Source organism: Schistocerca piceifrons, chromosome 10 (assembly GCF_021461385.2).
Source record: "Schistocerca piceifrons isolate TAMUIC-IGC-003096 chromosome 10, iqSchPice1.1, whole genome shotgun sequence".
NCBI lineage: Eukaryota > Metazoa > Arthropoda > Insecta > Orthoptera > Acrididae > Schistocerca > Schistocerca piceifrons.
The window spans coordinates 11,616,591-11,634,238 of NC_060147.1; positions in this window are offsets into that span (position 1 = coordinate 11,616,591).

Consider the following 17,648-nt stretch of genomic DNA (forward strand, 5'->3'; position numbering starts at 1 on the left):
GTTTGTTTCGTAAATATTATTTGTATTTTTACGCTGGGTCTTGCCTAGGGAAAACTGCTATCGAACGATTACGTCGATAGGTCGTGTGACGAATCAAAGTGTGTAGGATCTTTGGTAGTGTTAACTCTGCCGCGTGGAGCGCGGGCAGAGCATGAGGGGGTCTGGCTGGGGTAGCGAGTGGAGCAGGTGTGTTGTGTGACGCTCCCGCGAGTTGCCGCGCTTTCGGGGTTTGGCAGCATGTAATTGCGCTCGACTCGCGATGATAGTTTCTGACATGGTGTCGCGGACGGGAAGCATTAGCTGGCGCACATCAAGAGCCCGTTTCGCCTGGTGACTGTGTCGAGAAGAAGGCGCGCCAACATCCAGCTTCTGCAACAGCGACGGCCGACAATGAGTGACTGTCGCCACCTCCTCGATCGACGGCTTCAAACCTTCAATCAACCAACAAGGAAGACTAAAAGCACGTAGAGTTTCAGAACTGTATGGCAGACCTCAGCTTTTCAAATTGTTCCGTTTGCCTCGCAAAATTACAGCAACTTAGCATGAACCTTTGTTGCTCATTGTCCCAATTGCATTGCCAAGCAGGGTCCCTTCCTTTTCCGAAATGAACCCGAGTGTCATTGAAATTCAAACGCCAGCATTAAAGTAATATTCTATTTCGCTGCTTTAATTTCAAAGTTCAGTTAAAGTCTCAGAGCTGGCTACAATATTCAGATTACACAAGCACGAATTAAGAGTGCGAGCTTTGTTACCGTATTTTAGCTTACCTGTGACTGCAGCTCAGCTTGGTACGTACTACATTTTACTATTGTTAATTGTTCAGAATCATTTAATTCAAGATCAAAGTTAAATCTCTTATTTCTAAATTGCGTAGATTCAAGTAGCTTTTGAAATGATTGTTGAGGTAGTCCAAGACTAACTGTATGTTACTGAATTTCGATGTGCTTCAGAAAGAAAGCTCACTATTCACTTCAGTCACTAAATTAACTTTCGATTTTCCGGTTATTAATTCTTTTGCTAAATTAAGTCAGGGTGTAGCGAAATTTATTACTTCTGACAAACTTTCAGTTTTCACACTACACGTGTCAACCTTCAGTTGCCACGCTTCTAGTGCTAATTATATGTGTAATAACCTTTCTTTTTCAGTTACTATAGTAATTGTCCTTAGGACTGGCGACCGTGATTTCCCCCAAATCTCAAATACCTAATTACCGCTAGTTAATTGTTAACGTAACGGCTGCACATTTATCTTCTTTATTAACTTTACCCCTTTTCAAAATTAATTTCCACCAGTTTCATTTGCATTTTTCCTTTCATTTAGATGTAACCCTTTCCTCCCTCTTTACCGATAGATTAACTTCGGTGACGATTGCTTTTCCAAAACTCCCATTAGGTACACGCGGTTTAATTTTTCACTGTCATTAAGGTCGGTAAGTGAGGGGGAGGTTACAATCTTTCCAAATCCTAACCAAATCGCGCGTTCTATCGTCAAATTCCCAACCTGTTTGGACAGCCCAGCCCTGGCCATGGTGCTCCAGACGTTCCCAATCGTAGAGTGATCTGTCATCGTTGCTGACCAAGGTGAGGATTGGTAGGCACGAAGACAACCAGCAGAAACTCTCGCCGTGTGTGGGAGGCGTTCTGTTTGCTGGAATGTAAGCCGGGGGCGGGAGGAGGGGGGGGGGGGGGCTTGCCGTAGGCTATTAAACCAGTGACTGTCGGGTCATATGAGGCAGGGTCAGGCTGGTATGCCACAAGTCTCGGGCGTCTCCAAACACGTCTTCGGCCCGGAACCGCATTGAGCAAGTCAATAACGCGTTGGTCCATCCATGGACCCTACTGAAGCAATTACCTGGCTTGGCACCAATTGACAGTGACGAGTCCCGCTTCAAACTGAGCCCCGATGACAAGCGAAGGAGTGTCTGGAAACGCCCTGGACAGAAGCGGGACATCAAACTGACTGTCGGCTCAAATGGTTCCAATGGCTCTGAGCACTATGGGAAGACTCCTGAGGTCATCAGTCTCCTAGAACTTAGAACTACTTAAACCTAACTAACGTAAGGACATCACACACATCCAAGAGCGAGGCAGGATTCGAACCTGCGACCGTACCGGTCGCGCGGTTCCAGACTGAAGCGCCTAGAACCGCTCGGCTACGGCGGCCGGCTGACTGTCGGCCATCGCACGGCCTGACATCCAGGTGTGACTATCTGGGCTGCCACCTCTCTTCATAGCAGGACTCCTTTAGTTGTCATCCGCGGCACCCTCACAGCACAGCGGTACGTCAACGATATTCTACGCTCCCCTTACTTACCTTCATGGCAGACCACCATGGACTTACATTTCAGTTACGTAATGCCCCCGCGCACGGCGAGTGTTTCTACTGCTTCTCTTCGTGCTTGCCAAGGTCTACATGGCCGGAAAGTTCGCCGGACCTCTCCGTAATTGATAACATTGGGAGTCTCATGGGTATGGTCGTCCATCCAGTTAGGGATTTCTACGATCTAACGCGGCGTTTGGTCACAATTTGGCACGATATTCCTCATCACGACGTCCAACAACTCCGTCAGACATGTCAAGTCGAATAACTGGTTTCATAAGGGCAGGAGGTGGACCAACGCGTTATTAACCTGTGCAGTCTGTGAAGCTCTTTCTCTTTAATGTACGCCCAATAGCTGAACGGTCTGCTCAATGCCACGCACGGGGGCCCGAGTTCGAATCGTGGCTGGGGTGCGAGATTTTCCCCCCCTGAGGGACTGGGTGTTGTGCTGTCCCCATCATCACTTCATCCCCATTGTCGACGCGCAAGTCGCCCAATGTGACGTCGCGCTCAAAAAGACTACGCAGCCGAACTTCCCGCTTGGGAACTCCCGGCCACTGGTGCCATATGCTCACTTCCATTTTCTTGAATATCTCATTATGTTTTTCTGAATTTGTAATCAGTGTTTTATCTGTACATCTACATCACATCTACCAATTTCTGTCCCATTCACTCTTCTTAGATTGTAATCACATGAATCCGTGACCTATGTCAATCAATTCGTAATTTTATGGACAATCCGACTCTGCGATCAGAAATTTTATTACATTTTTTTTATTTAGTCACTCTCTGTTTGTCAGGAAACTGGACAGGGTAGGTGTCTTTTTCTTCTGCACAGCTTGTGGTAGGTTAGAGAAAAATCGCTAAAATACATACTGATGATTACATGTTGTAGAGCTTTCAATTTGTGTAGATACTGGCTATTATATTTAAACTGTAGTGCTAAATACTCCCCGACATTTTAAACGGATTAAGACTTGATTAGTTTGCCGGTTGAAGAAGATTGTAACCTGGACCGAAGTCATACCACGAGAAACACTCCCAAAGCGTCACAGAACCAACTCCGGCCTACAATGCACGCTCCACACACTACTAGTTAACTGGCTCGTTCATTTCTCAGCGCTCTCGATGCTTACCACCACTGGAAAGGTAGCAATCCTGACATGATAAATGTAACCCTGTGTCGTCCACACTCCCTAAAAACCATAGTGGACCATTATCCTTGCCTAAAGCAGACATTTGCTCGTTTGTTTTCGTGTCGTTTCGTGATGTTACTTCTAGGTATTTAATTTGACGTTACTGACTCAAGCAGCGAGTCGTTAATAGTGTACTAGACAATTAAATCAGCATTCTCGAATAAAATAGTCTTCGTTGCGAAAATATTATTTTAATGAAGCGTTTTGTCTTTTTAGGACATCGTCAGATTATCTAGAAAAATAATAAGGGAAAAATAAAGGTTAAGGTTTGTTCCTATCACGCACTGCTGTAATGAAATATCTAATGAAATTTTTACGAACCGTGGACTGAGAGACATTCGTGGAGCTATTTCGCTGTGAAACAAGCGTACATACAGATCGACCTTCACAGGGGCACGTGCCTAGACAATGAATACGAATCGATAAGCTACCCTTAAAAAGAAAGAATAAATGATGTACTGGTAAGTCATATAAAGTGTTAAAATGCAAAACAATACCTCTGCTAGTGATGACGCCGGGTGTAGCGGTACAGCTATAGTGCCACACTTAGAGAGCTGCGCACGTCTTGCTTCACTAGCCAGTGTGCAACGAAAACCAGCTGTCACGGCACAATGTTACGTGATACCACGTACTTATACGTTGGTGACTATTACAGCGCCCTCTATCACAAAGCGAAAATAGCGGTCCAACCAAAACATTCATATTTCTTTACGTACTACACGATTATGTAATAAAAACTGGGGGTTCCTATTCAAAAAAACGCAGTTGATATCCGTTTGACTTATGGCAGCGCCATCTAGCGGGCCAACCATAGCGCCAGCTGGTTTGCCCCTTCAAGCTAGACAAGTTTCGTTCTTTGTAGTTTTTTCATTTGACGCTTGTTTCGTGAGATATTTGGCTCGGTCATCATCAATGGACCAAATAAGAAATAATTTACCTTTATTTGATGAACTTAAACTCAAATAATTTACACATTATTTGATGAACTAAAATTCAAATATAATGTAGCAACTCTTTGCTAACAAAACACAGGTAAGTCTCCTAATATAAGTTTCACTAGTGCAGAGCAGAAGAATCGTCAGTTGGGTTGAATAACCTATAAAGTTTAATGCTTTCAAATCTCTTTTTCAGACTATCAGTTTTTCACCTACTACAATTTACTACTTATCTGAAACCAAATCAAAATATCTTCAGTACGTACGTACTTAGTAGCATATAATCGAGCAAATAATCAAAGAATCCTTACGACTGTGGGAAATGCATTGTCTCTGACTCCTGATATGAAGACTTTGTGGACATAATAAGGAACATTACGTGTATGCATCTAAGCATGCATTGCATTGCTTGCATTGTGGAGAGTAGGGTGACAGTGGAATTGTAATAAGTGATATTGTTGTAAGCTGCCGCTTTGCATAAAGAATGTAATTTGATAAATTATGATAACATTTTATCTCATACGAGAGGATGATGCGTACTGAATTGTAGCTAGGGAAATGATAATTTCATGCTTGGGAAAGTTACGTTCAATTCTCTGGTCATTTTAACTTCTCCCTTGTTTGTGGCTCGGAACAGTATTTAGAGAGACGTAACTCGTATGGCATTTTGTAGCCTGGGAAGTAAAATCAATGGAGCCTGCACCATGGTCGTTTATGCTCTATTTTAATAAATTAAATTCTGGACGTTACCGAAACTGATACACAACTTGGACACTGATTGCCACGCTGCAGAGTGAGTATCTCATAGCACCCAAGACGGCTTCCTCACGGCGCACGACTATTCCTCTATTTTAAGAATTTTCAGGCCCCACCATCGCCGGAATTCTGCGAAGGCACAGAGATTTTATACCAGGTGGAGTACTTAATTTTATACCTGGCAGAGTGGGAGAAAATTATTTAAAAATATTGGGGGAGCGACTTCTCTCGCCCAGAAGTATCCCTTCAAGTAACTAGATATTATTCAGTCATAATAACTCGTCTGACGGGAATCGCCGATCGGTCACGCACATCTTTATTAAGGGACCGGAGATGTAATAATCGCGCGGAAGGAGATCAGTACTGTAGGGCAGGTGCTCGAGTGTTTCCCACTTGAGTCGGCACAAACTTCTGCGTTACGACATTTGCGGTATAGGAACGTGCAGTATCGTGAAGCTGCAGCACGGAACTAGCGCACCATTTCACAACGGTGGCTTTCGACACTCATGATGCCTCATACACACTCTTCATTCTCTGATCGATGTGTACCGGTGTTTGTCCTTTCGTAGGGAAGCAAAGAGTGACAACGCTTTGGCTCTGTTTGGACCACTTTGATAATAACGTCGCTCCATTTCATGTTCCGCATTTACCGCAGGCACGTCGGAAAGTCACGAATGCCTACATGATGGGCAAGACCGCTACGGTCGCAGGTTCGAATCCTGCCTCGGGCATGGATGTTTGTGATGTCCTTAGGTTAGTTAGGTTTAACTAGTTCTCAGTTCTAGGGGACTAATGACCTCAGCAGTTGAGTCCCATAGTGCTCAGAGCCATTTGAACCATTTTGAACCTACATGATGGAGCTTGGACACCCGCATCGGAGTCGCGCTACGTTGCATTTACTCTGCACCGACGCCCACAAACGGAAAGTTTTTTATTCCCTCTTGTACCTTTCAATTTCACTACATGGCAACTAGGCCGTGTTTAATTTCATCAAGGGGACAAGGGGGGCGGGGGTGTTCGGACCCCCCGGACTTCCCGCCAGTTCTTGCACTCCATATCATAGCGGCAGATGCTGGAGTTGCATGAGGACGTCGACTTTGGTTGCCCTGGGAGCCTCCATACACGTCATCATTCACTGCATGCTGTACGTCAAACAGCAGCTCATCTCATACCCCGCGCCTCCCTCCTGTGTCCATTGTTGTGTGTTCCACTGTGTCCTGACAGTCTGTGGCGCTCGAGACGTCTTCGAACTGTCTGAATGGATACTTGTCTTGCTCCGAGCAAGCCCATTTCCAGGTACAGGACGTATCTGCACAACTGTATTTATATACTCTCGGGCGCTAGTTGCGGGCGTCCGTTCCGATCCTGCGGAGTCATGAGTATTATTGTCCTGAATCCGTCGATTCCATGTTCACATGACACATCTAAACAAATCAAAGCTGCACTGTAAGATTTTTTTTTTCTCTTAGGTTCGATCAGCACACAGATATTAAGAGAGTTCACCGTGAACTCAAACTGGAGGGTAGACGACGCTCTGTTGGCGATTATCTGTTGACTAAAGTTGGGGAAGCGGCATTTGCGGCTGACTGCAGAGAGTTGCTACATCTCGTGCAAGGATGTCAGACACAAGATAACAGAACTAACGGCTTGTACGGAACTATTTCAACCATGTGATTAGAAGTGTAATGACACATCTACATACATACTCCGCAATCCACCATACGGTGCGTGGCCGATGGTACCTCGTACCACAACTAGCATCTTCACTCCCTGTTCCATTCCCAAACAGAACGAGGAAAAAACGACTGCCTTTATGCCTCTGTACCAGCCCTAATCTCTCTTATCTTTGTAGTCTTTCCGCGAAATGTAAGTTGGCGGCAGTAAAACTGTACTGAAGTCAGCCTCAAATGCTGGTTCTCTAAATTTCCTCAGTAGCGATTCATGAAAAGAACGCCTCCTTTCCTCCAGAGACTCCCACCCGAGTTCCTGAAGCATTTCCGTAACACTCGCGTGATGATCAAACCTACCAGTAGCAGCCCGCCTCTGAATTGCTTCCATGTCCTCCCTCAATTAGACCTGACTGGGATCGCAAACGCTCGAGCAGTACTCAAGAATAGCTCTTATTAGTGTTTTATAAGCGGTATCCTTTACAGATGAACCACATCTTCGCAAAATTCTACCAATGAACCGAAGACGACTATCTGCCTTCCCCACAACTGCCATTACATGCTTGTCCCACTTCATATCGCTCTGCAATGTTACGCCCAAATATTTAATGGAAGCGACTGTGTCAAGCGCTACACTACTAATGGAGTATTCAGACATTACGGGAGTCTTTTTCCTATTCATCTGCATTAATTTACATTTATCTATATTTAGAGTTAGCTGCCATTCTTTACACCAATCACAAATCCTGTCCAAGTCATCTTGTATCCTCCTACAGTCACTCAACGACGACACCTTCCCGTACACCACAGCATCATCAGCAAACAGCCGCACATTGCTATCCATCCTATCCAAAAGATCATTTATGTAGATAGAAACCAACAGCAGACCTACCACACTTCCCTAGGGCACTCCAGATGATACCCTCACCCCCGATGGACACCTCTATGTAATTTGGAATTGACCACTGGATATCACGAGATGATGACCTACTAATGTAAATGGAAGCAGGAAATATTGTTTGCCATTAGAGAAGCGGTAACAGGAAAATGCGTCGGAGAAAAAAGTGACATCGACCGTGGCCTACTCTTTGAATGCCACCCGAGTTAAAAATCCGACAGTGACTCTTCAACCCTGCTAAAGCTACGCGTGTCAACTGTTGCTGGTGTCAATGTGAAGTGGAAACGCGAAGCGTCAGCCTCAGCTTTTTCGAGGCCAGCCAGACAGCACCTACTCACGGAAGGTACTGTCGGCCACTGCGGTGCCTGGTTGTGAACAATCGCACGGAAACAGCGGAAGGAACCGCTTGTGAGTTTCCAAAATTGCTACGGGCACCATGACTGTGAGCAGCGAGTTAACAGGACCTTATAAGCCACGCTTTTGTGTACTCAATGCTAAGTAGTGCTGGGGGTGGTCTACGCAGTAACTGCACTGGACATTTGATAATTGTAAGCCAGTGACTTGGAGGGATGGATCACACTGCACTCTGTCGCAGTCGAACAGACGCGGAAAACATTATCTGCCATGATACTTCCTGGCAGATTGAAACTGTGTGCCCGTCCGAGACTCGAACTTGAGACCTTTGCCTTTCGCGGGCAAGTGCTCTACCATCTAAGCTACCGAAGCACGACTCACGCCCGGTCCTCACAGCCTTACTTCTGCCAGTATCTCGTCTCCTACCTTCCAAACTTTACAGAAGCTCTCCTGCGAAACTTGCAGAACTAGGACTCCTGAAAGAAAGGATACTGCGGAGACATGGCTTAGCCACAGCCTGGGGAATGTTTCCAGAATTGAGATTTTCACTCTGTAGCGGAGTGTGCGCTGATATGAAACTTACTGGCAGATTAAAACTGAGTTCGAGTCTCGGTCGGGCACACAGTTTTAATCTACCAGGAAGTTTCACATCAGCGCACACTCCGCTGCAGAGTGAAAGTCTCATTCTGGAAACATCCCCCAGGCTGTGGCTCAGCCATGCCTCCGCAGTGTCCTTTCTTTCAGGAGTGCTATTTCTGCATGGTTCGCAGAAGAGCTTCTGTAAAGTTTGGAAGGTAGGAGACGAGATACTGGCAGAAGTAAAGCTGTGAGGACGGGGCGTGAGTCGTGCTTCGGTATCTGAGATGGTAGAGCACTTGCCCGCAGAAGGCAAAGGTCCAGAGTTCGAGTCTCGGTCGGGCACACAGTTTTAATCTGCCAGCAAGTTTCATATCAGCGCACACTCCGCTGCAGAGTGAAAATCTCATTATCTGCCATGATGTTTTATACTAACAGTGAAGTACGGTGGAGGTGGTGTTATGATATGCGAATCTTTCTCGTGGTTGGTGTGTGGTCTCCTTCCAGTGCTTTAAAAAAAAAAAAACTAAATGTGAACCATACGAAAGCACTTTACAATACTGCGTGCTGTGTACAGTATAGGAATACTTGGGAGACTATAATTATATCACCACGACAATGCACCCTGCCATAGAGCAGCATCTACGGCAATGTTTTGCGGACGGACAGTAGCATTCCTGAAATGGACTAGTCTGTGCAGAGTCCCACCCTGAAAGGTCTTTCGTATGAGTCACAAGGTCGACTTCGGTCCACACCCCGGCGTCTGAACTCACTACCTTCCATGTTTCGGATGTCTAAGAAGAATGGGCTTCCATTCCTCCATAGACATTAAGACACCACACTGGAACCGAGCGAGGTGGCGCAGTGGTTAGCACACACGACTTGCATTTAGGAGCACGACGGTTCAATCACGCGTACGGCTAACCTGATTTAGTTTTTCCTTGATATCCCCAAATCGCTTAAGGCGATTAAAGCGCGCACGGAGGCTTTCCGGCAGTCGTTCTTCCCACGAACCATACGCGACTGGAACAGGACACGGAGGTAATGACAGTGGCACGTAAATTGCCCTCCACCACACACCGTTGGGTGGCTTGCGGAGTATAAATGTAGATCTAGACCTTTGGCCATTAAAACAAACTGGCTTATCTGGAGCTTTGGACACCTAATCATCCCTTGGGACACCAAACAATACTCCCAGTGCCGCCATTGTTGAAAGCATGCTGAAAAAGCTCTTCCGGAATGGAGTTTAACTCGGCTGTTGTTGCAGCTATAATGTCATCCCTTGTCTCAAAACGCATTCCTTTCAATGGTCTCTCGAGTTCGGGGAACAGCCAGAAGTCGCAGGGGGCCAGATCAGGAGAGTAAAGAGGCTGTTGAAGCACATGAATCTGGTTTTTCGCCAAAAAAAAAAAAAAGTCTGACTGAATTGCGAGGAATGCGCTGGAGCATTGTGATGATGGAAGACCGACCGAGGGGGCGCAGTGGTTAGCACACTGGACTCGCATTCGGAAGAGCGACGGTTGAATCCCGCGTCCAGCCATTCTGATTTAGGTTTTCTGTGATTTCCCCAAATCGCTTAAGGCAAATGCCGGGATAGTTCCTTTGAAAGGGCACGTCAGACTTAGTTCCCCATCGTTCCTCAGTCCGATGAGACCGATGACCTCACTGTTTGGTCTCTTCCACCAAATGAGCCCCAATCCAACCTGGAGTAACCAAAACCAACTGCGGGAACGCCTTGGGCTGCAGATCGGAGCCGCCAGGCGGGGAAGCCGCCGGCGGTGGAGCACGCATCACCAGGTAAACACAAGGACGAGTTGGACGACAGACCAACGACAACTGACAACAACCGACCACAACCGACACAACGAGTAAGAGATAAACAACGGAGGCTTGTGGAAACCACAACACCAAACACCAACAGTAAATCCACTCAGAACCGGAGCCAGGCAAATGTCAACAACGAGCAACGACCAGAACGCAGTACCGCCGAGATAAAAACGAAACCCAGAGCGAGTACCAGACTGGCTGGACTAGGGCAGAGCGGGTCCCTAGATACGAAACCGGAGGGAGCGGCTATTGGCCGCTGTCTGCACGTGGCTTAGCGGTGGCGGCCTCGCTGCGCGGAATGGCCGCCGCGGAGGCGGAGCCCTCTGTGGGCTGACCACGTCCATTTGATCTGCCGCGTGTTCCACTTCCGCGGCGGAAGGTATTAGACAACCACACTCAAAGTGTCCCCAGCAGAGTTCAAGTCGTGATAAAGGCGAAGAGTGGACACATCTCATATTACTGTTCACTGATTTCTGTCAGATCGGACCATGTAGACCAGTAGTAGTCAACCTATGGCCCAGTAGAAGGCGTTCCAGATTACACAATGGGCGGTAGGCGGTAGGGGTTTTAGAACCATTTTCATAAAATTTTGAAGTAAAATATATGGTAAGTGCTTATTATTATACGCTTGAACTTATGTGCGGTATGAGCTTTATAAAGTGATGTTACTGCCCTACTTTATAAAGCGCCAGTACTGTGGAACCGGTGGCCAGTTACAGTATTTTACTGATGATAGAGATATAAAAATGGGCGCTAGATTTAGAAGGTTGACTGCCCTTCGTGTAGACTGTTGTGCTTTCCTCACTCCACTTACGAGTGTCAAAAGAAACGCCTTGATTAGCAGTGTTGCAAGGCACCCACCGCCATGATTGGTGGATGCTGACATGATGCAACCTTTCTCCCTAGTGCACCGCAGATAAGCTCTATGGGATTCAAATCTGGAGAATGAGCAGGCCACGTCACGCCTGCGATGTTTTACTTTTTCCAAGACAGCATCAACCGCTCTTGCACTATGAGGTCTTCCATTATCGTCCATCGATACGAAGTCTTGGCCCACACCACCTCGCAACAACCGCCTATGAGGTCCCAAGATCTTGTCACCCGCACAATTTCACGAAGATGCGTTCATGTGGCCAACACAATCCCTGCCCACAACATTAGGGATCCTCCGAGATATCGGTCTCTTTCCATAATGTTTGCATCCCGAAACCGTGTTTCATTTTCCCCCAGATGCGAGTTCATCGAGAATCACTCTCCAGACCAAATCGGGACTCATCTGTCAAAAAGAACCTTGGCCCACAGTTCGACCGCCCAGGTGCCATGTTGACAACTCGACTCTAGACTTCCCTTCTGTGAAGACGCATCAGAGGTACACATACAGAAGGTGCACAACAATAAAGGCCACTTTTCCGAACCCTTCTGTACACTGCTTGTCTCGATACAACACGTCCACTGGATGACGCAAGGTCAGATGCCAGTTGCCGTGCGTTACTAAGGCGGTACTGTCGTGCCCTCACATCCAAATAACGGTCCTCTCTTTCTGATATCAGTATCTTTGGATACTGTTTAGATCTCTGTGAATTGTGGCCGCACCCGAGAAACAACAGAACGATAAGCATTTAGCCGACGTCAGCATGTGGTCTGTCCAGTCGACATCACAGGAAGCAGGAAGACTTACCTCTCGGAGCGGACCAGGTCCGCGCTGACGGCAACGCGTCACCCCCATCAGCTGCCCTGCTGATAAAGGACAGTCTCGGCGTTGTGGTGCCACCCGACAGCAACCCGCGCAGAGAATGGCCGGCCGCGAGCCATTACACCCACGTACCGCTCGGCTATTAACGCCCTAGTCGGCCTCCACCTACAGCGATCTCGCCGCCTAGCCAACGAGCGCCGCATTTCGGTAACTTTCCGGTCGTATTCTAAGCGAGCGATAGCCTATCTGGCGGACAATCTCGGTAAACATTTCGCGCTGCTGCAGCTCTGTCCGGGACTTAATTGCCTTCTGCGCACGCGGTCACGTCTCCAGCCGTACACGTCCACCACAGAGATATTTATGCTGACAGAATTAGATTAGGGAATGAGATGCTAAACGTAGCAGATGAGTTTTGCTATTTGGGCGTCAAAACAACTGACTATGGCCGAAAGTAGAGAAAACCGGCGTAGCAAGAAAAGCGTTCCCCAAAATGTTGTTCTTGTTGTTGTTGTGGTCTTCAGTCCTGAGACTGGTTTGATGCAGCTCTCCATGCTACTCTATCCTGTGCAAGCTTTTTCATCTCCCAGTACCTACTGCAACCTACATCCTTCTGAATCTGCTTAGTGTATTCATCTCTTGGTCTCCCTCTACGATTTTTACCCTCCACGCTGCCCTCCAATACTAAATTGGTGATCCCTTGATGCCTCAGAACATGTCCTACCAACCGATCCCTTCTTCTGGTCAAGTTGTGCCACAAACGTCTCTTCTCCCCAATCCTATTCAATACCTCCTCATTAGTTATGTCATCTACCCATCTAATCTTCAGCATTCTTCTGTAGCACCACATTTCGAAAGCTTCTATTCTCTTCTTGTCCAAACTATTTATCGTCCATGTTTCACTTCCATACATGGCTACACTCCATACGAATACTTTCAGAAATGACTTCCTGACACTTAAATCAATACTGGATGTTAACAAATTTCTCTTCTTCAGAAACGCTTTCCTTGCCATTGCCAGCCTACATTTTATATCCTCTCTACTTCGACCATCATCAGTTATTTTGCTCCCCAAATAGCAAAACTCCTTTACTACTTTAAGTGCCTCATTTCCTAATCTAATTCCCTCAGCATCATCCTTGTTTTGCTTTTGTTGATGTTCATCTTATATCCTCCTTTCAAGACACTGTCCATTCCATTCAACTGCTCTTCCAAGTCCTTTGCTGTCTCTGACAGAATTACAAAGTCATCGGCGAACCTCAAAGTATTTATTTCTTCTCCATGAATTTTAATACCTACTCCGATTTTTTCTTTTGTTTCCTTTACTGCTTGCTCAATACACAGATTGATTAGCATCGGGGAGAGGCTACAACCCTATCTCACTCCCTTCCCAACCACTGCTTCCCTTTCATGCCCCTCGACTCTTATAACTGCCATCTGGTTTCTGTACAAATTGTAAATAGCTTTTCGCTCCCTGTATTTTATCCCTGCCACCTTTAGAATTTGAAAGAGAGTATTCCAGTCAACATTGTCAAAAGCTTTCTCTAAGTCTACAAATGCTAGAAACGTAGGTTTGCCTTTCCTTAATCTTTCTTCTAAGATAAGTCGTAAGGTCAGTATTGCCTCACGTGTTCCATTGTTTCTACGGAATCCAAACTGATCTTCCCCGAGGTTGTCTTCTACTAGTTTTTCCATTCGTCTGAAAAGAATTCGTGTTAGTATTTTGCAGCTGTGACTTATTAAGCTGATAGTTCGGTAATTTTCACATCTGTCAACACCTGCTTTCTTTGGGATTGGAATTATTATATTCTTCTTGAAGTCTGAGGGTATTTCGCCTGTTTCATACATCTTGCTCACCAGATGGTAGAGTTTTGTCAGGACTGGCTCTCCCACGGCCGTCAGTAGTTCCAATGGAATATTGTCTACTCCGGGGGCCTTGTTTCGACTCAGGTCTTTCAGTGCTCTGTCAAACTCTTCACGCAGTATCGTATCTCCCATTTCATCTTCATCTACATCCTCTTCCATTTCCATAATATTGTCCTCAAGTACATCGCCCTTGTATAGACCCTCAATATACTCCTTCCACCTTTCTGCTTTCCCTTCTTTGCTTAGAACTGGGTTTCCATCTGAGCTCTTGATATTCATGCAAGTCGTTCACTTATCTCCAAAGGTCTCTCTTTAATTTTCCTGTAGGCGGTATCTATCTTACCCCTAGTGAGATAGGCCTCTACATCCTTACATTTGTCCTCTAGCCATCCCTGCTTAGCCATTTTGCACTTCCTGTCGATGGCCGAAAGTAGAGAAAACCGGCGTAGCAAGAAAAGCGTTCCCCAAAATGAGAAACTTGTTAACATCTATCCATATTACAAACTGAGTCACCGTCGTGAGTTTATACATGTATGCGAAGAACTACTGTACAGGTTTTCATATGGCTTTCAATCATATTGTGTATATCCAGAAAGAAGGGACGAATGAAAATTTGTACCAGGTCTGGGATTCGAACCCCAGCCTCCTGCCCACTAGGAAAACACGCTAACCACTACTCCACCATGGGACAGTGGGCTTGCACAACTTCACAAACTAATCTAGCAAGCCTGCCCCCTCAGTCCAATTCGCATTCACACCTGAGACCAATTCGTACTACCCCCATATACTGTTTGAGTTTAGGAGATAACCAAATTTTCATTCGTCCCTTCTGTCTCGATATGTACACCACAGATGAAGGACTTGAAAAGGTATCTGGAGCCAAGTAGTTTCATCTGATGTCACTAAAAGGTAGACGAGCGAGGTGGCTCAGTGGTTAGCACACTGGATTCGCATTCGGGAGGACGACGGTTCAAACCTGTGTCCGGTCATCCTGAGTGCTATTCACAAGGGATTTCAAACTGGTTCTGGATTTCCGGAAGGCTTTTGACATTGTACCACGCAAACGGCTTGTAGTGAAATTGCGTGCTTATGGAATATCGTCTAAGTTATGTGACTGGATTCGTGATTACATGTCAGAGAGGTCACAGTTCGCAGTAACTTACGGAAAGTCATCGAGTAAAACAGAAGTGATTCCTGGCGTTCCCCAAGGAAGTGTTCCTTATCTATATAAACGATTTGGGAGACAATCTGAGCAGCCGTCTTGGGTTGTTCGCAGATGACGCTGTCGTTTATCGAGTAGTGAAGTCATCAGAAGATCAAAACAGTTTGCAAAACGATTTAGAAATGATATCTGTATTGTGCGAAATAATGAAAAGTGTGAGGTCATCGACATGAGTGCTAAAAAGAATCCGTTAAACATAGGTTACACGACAAATCAGTCAAATCGAAAAGCCGTTAGTGCAACTAATTACCTTGAAATTACGATTACGAACAATTTGAATTAGAAGGAACACACAGAAAATGTAGTGGGAAACGCTAACCAAAGGCTGTGTTTTATTGGCAGGACACATAGAAAATTTAACAGACCTACTAAGGAGACTGCCTACGCTACGCTTGTCCGTCCTCTTTCAGAATACTGCTGCGCGGTGTGGGATCCTTACCAGGTAGGACTGACGGAGTACATCGAACAAGTTAAAAGAAAGGCGGCACGCTTTGTATTATCGCGAAATATGGGAGAGAGTGTCACTGACATGGTACGGGATTTGGGTTGGAAATCATTAATAGAAAGGCGTTTCTCATTGCGGAGGAATCTTCTCACGAATTTCCAATCACCTACTTTCTCCTCAGATTTCGAAAATATTTTGTTGACGCCGACCTACATAGGGAGGAACGGTCACTATGATACAATAATGGAAATCAGAGCTCGGACGAAAACATATAGATGTGCGTTATTTCCTCGCGCTATACGAGATTGGAATAATAGAGAACTGTGAAGGTGGCTAGATGAACCCTCTGCCAGGCACTTAAATGTGATTTGCAGAGTATCCGTGTAGATGTAGATGTAGATTCAAGTCTTCCGTAATTTCCTTAAATCACTTCAGGCCAATGCCAGGATGGTTACTTGGAAAGGGCAGGGCCGCTTTCGTTCCCCATCCTTCCCTAATCCTATGGGGCCGATGACCTCACTGTTTTGTCCCGTCCCCGGAACCAACCAACCAACAGGTAGATTCAACAGGGAGACCTCACTGTTTTGATCCCGTCCCCCGAACCAATCAACCAACCTACTATCAGGTAGATTCAAGAGGGAGGTATGCGTTCATAATTCATTGTTTATAGTAACGATGTGTGTGTAATATATATATATGCGGAAATCAAAAATTTTCGGTTCTAAGACTGTACAGTCCAGAATCGATATACCAATCTGGCAAAATCGCTGTGAGCTTTGAGGCAATCATCCCACCGACTCAACAGCTTGAAGACACCCGTCTGGCAAAAACAGCGCGTCCCGCTGCGTGAAGAAGTCCGGAACTGCCTGCTGCACATCCTCGTCCAACCCTTCAAGGCCTTTCTTGGGGGACCGAAGGCGTGACAGTCGCACGGGGAGAGATCAGGACTTCAGGGCCGCTGCTCGAGTGTGTCCCACTTGAGTTGGCCCAGCTTCTGCGTTACGACATTTGCGATATGTGGACTTGCGTTATCGTGAGTGTACGTTTACACTGCCTGTGACGCGACGCGACGCGATGCGACGCATAATGGCCAAAGCGATGCAATGCGATGGAGCTTTCACATACACGATACAGCGCGCGCGCGCAATCTGGCCAGCATTTGAGCAGTCTCGGCACGATGTCGTTTTTCCTCGACCCAGTAAATTCTTTTTTATTAGAAAACAGTGCTCTGAGAATTCAAGGCAGTCGTGAACGGGTGCGTGAAATTAACTAGGAGAGGAGGGCTTTAGGAGAATTGCATCATTTGTACAGTGACTTGAGAAAAGACGAGGATAAATATTGGAATTATTTCAGAATGAGTACAAAGACATTTGATTATATAGTGTCGTCTGTTTCAAACAGATTACAGAAGCAAAACACAAATTTCAGAATGGCTATTACCCCTGAAGAGAAAGTTATGATCACCATTAGGTAAGTACACAATATTAAGTTTACAGCAATCATTTTATTACGAAAAATTTACAAATTGTGATAGATTCAAAGTTTCTTTTAATAAATTTTGACGTAGTTGACAATGAGAAGTAAAATACATCACAGTTCACTCAATAAGTATCAAAGTTTTAAAAATCTTGGTGGCTTGAAATAACAATGTCATCAGGTTGAATTTCAGAAATGACTGTTTCATTTTGCGGATTTCCAGCAATTGCAATTTCAACTGGATTTTCAGGTGCATAGGGTGACATCAACGAATGTGCCGTGGAAGTGGTTGATTGTTCCAATTCTTCCAAAAGAACCTGCTGAATTTTTATTCTGGCTCTCAACTGAGCTGCTGGTGATAGTTTTCGCATTGCTGGCAGCAAACTCACTACAAAATGATAGCTGTCATCTTGCGTTTCT